Here is a 2834-nt window from a genome sequence, read left to right on the forward strand (position 1 = left end):
GCTGAGAGTTTTATATCTTGATCTGTGGTCAGCAGAAGCAACTGTGACACTGGGTGTGACTTGAGCATATATGAGACCTCAAAGCCTACCTTCACAATGATACACTCTAACAAGACCACACCTCCTAATATTGCCACTCTCTGTGGACCAAGTATTCAAAGTAAAGAGTCTATGGAGGCCATACCTATTCAAACCATGACAGAGTGATTTCGGTTTTCTGTAGTGGTTGCTGTTGTTACAAAGATAAATTTCCTTGATGAGGGATGAAGACTACACTTACCTGTGGGTATAAGGACAAATGTTTACATTGTTGTTAGGAATTATGCTATTTTAGCAACATAGTGGTTATAGGGTTTTTTTTTCCCAAATATTTTATCTTCACTATCCCCAAGTAGTTGACTAGGTTTCTAAGGCCTCCTCTTGTTGAGCAGGTCTTAAATCCAACTAGAGAGATGTTGGTTACTGCCAAAGTATGCATGCTATTACTACATCCTTAGGGTCATTACGCCATGCTGATCTCTTATCACTCAAAATATTCACTGCCATTTAGGAATGGGTAAGAATGTAGATTTATATGTTGCAAGAATAACCTGAGTTACTCGGTGGATAGCTTTGGTTCAGTGAGATGGAACTGTTACAAAGGGTAGATTTGGAAATTTGGACTGATTAGGTAGTCTTTTCGTAAGTAAGACCAGATGTGCAATAGAAGTAACTTAAGGGAGGATGGATTTAATTGGGCTCAAAGCTTAGGGACAGTTGACCATGGCGGCAGATGGCACAGTGGTGATGGCATTGTAGTGGGAGTGGCTTATCCTGTGGCGGTGACAAACCATGTTGTAGCATGCCGTACCTCAGCCAGCCAGGAAGAAGAGAGAGCTTGTGCAACGCCTGGTAGATTGTAGCTCCGAATGCATGGCTGGACAACTCACTTCCTCCAGCTGGACTCTGGCTTCTAAAGACTGCATAACTTAATAAATCAGCGTCCCCAGCAGGAGTCCATCTTCTAAGCACATGATCCTGTGAGCAACATTCCATATCCAATCCATGACACCAGGGCAGCTGAACTGATAGTATTAGGCAGAGTCAGTGTGCAAGGTAGGGAAAGCTTTGTGTGTGAATGGATATGGAGTCAGCTGTCTGTGAATGCTGCCCAGTTTACTTCAGATTTTGATCTGGAACCCTGGTGACTCATGACTAGTAAAACTTCCAAAAAGCCTTAGCAGAGAGCATCTGTCTGTAGCCTGAGTGGAGAGATTACACCCAAGGGTCAAAAATCAGTTGAAACATCACCAAGGTAGAACGTTAGAGACAAGAAGTGCATCCAGAGCAAGCATCACAGATGGAGAGTGAGAACCAAAGGGAATTGGAACTACGTTAGCAAGAATAAAACCAAGTGACTGAGGACCCAGGTTTCCTCTTCACACCCAGAGCATGCCTACCAACATTGCCATTCTTGTCTGGATCAAGAAGTTCAAAGGGGGAAAGACACAAGGGTACCTCATACAAATTAAGAGTAAGCCTGAAAGAAGTCTATATATTTGTTTCTGTTGCACAGAACCCAACATGTCCAAGCCAAACTTCATGAGAAACTGGAGAAGTGTTCTGATTGTAGGGTGTAAGAGATGGAATTAAATTTAGTGTATGATTCACTGATTCATACATTTGCTCTGCACCTCAGGAGTGTCGGGCCAGAGGGGAGACGGGGAATGAAAACAAGATGGGTGGATTACGGCATTATGAAAACAAAGTCCACTCCACAGCACTGCTCATCTGTTCTTGTTCCTATACTGACCACTTCTAGCTTGAGAGCATGTGCTCAGCCCTTTCCTTATGGTCTTCAGAAAGGAATTTCCAAAATGATAGGAGCTTATATCAAGTTCTCTTACTGTGGGCACTATTGCTCTGTCCCTGGAAAGTTCTCTTTCCCCAAGCTGCTGCACTAACTGCTTGGGCCTAAGTTTGCTTCAAGTTCAAACAGATGTCATTAAAAGAGACTCCCAGGGTCTCTATCCCTATTGTCAGTCAGAAGTCTGTTGCATTAGCTTTGATTAAAACATGAGCCTAAAGTCCTTGCTACACACACAGCATGTTCTTTATAGGAATTTTTACTTAAAGATTATGTCTGTTTGGTTGTTTGAAAGTTTCATTTGTAAATTATAATTCTAAATAAATATTGTGCTGCCTATGGTAGATGCATGTAAATAATGTTACAAAAGACACCATAGGGATTTCATGTATTAATCAGTTTTGTTGTAAACCCATTTGCTACCTTCTCTGCTTCCTTTCCACTTGCACAAGAGCAAGATGTGGGCTTGGCAAGAAGGTGGAAATCAAAACAGAGCAGGTAGTGTGTGAGGTATAAGCAGCCATTCCAGATAAACTCAAGGAAATCCTCCTTTTGTCTTTGATAATGGCGCAGATCCCATTTGTGTGGAGCACTAGAGTGCATTTAGATTAAGTGTTCTCTTCAGCTTGGTTCATAAGCTCTTGAAGATCCTGAGAGCAGAGAACTGAATGATGCCAGGAGGCTTATCCCGAGCTTTGGAGAGATTATCCCCCAAGTTCGCTGGCAGGCCTGCAGAAGGTGACCTGCCTGTTATCTCAGAACGCTCCACACTGGGGAGATCATCAGCACCATTATGGCCCTTGCGCCTGTAAATGCCTTTAAGCAGCTTTAGATTCAAGATATACAGCATGGGCCTCGAGCAGGAAATTGCATCGGCATGGTTTCTCGGCTGGGCCTTGTTTAGAAACATTGCTCACATCTTTGATTTTGACAGGGAAACAGCAGCTGTTTGGGGATCATTTGGCCATCTGTTCTTTATTGCTTATAT

The sequence above is a fragment of the Peromyscus californicus genome, unplaced genomic scaffold (genome assembly GCF_007827085.1).
Source record: "Peromyscus californicus insignis strain IS unplaced genomic scaffold, ASM782708v3 Scaffold_5__1_contigs__length_169319896, whole genome shotgun sequence".
Lineage (NCBI taxonomy): Eukaryota > Metazoa > Chordata > Mammalia > Rodentia > Cricetidae > Peromyscus > Peromyscus californicus.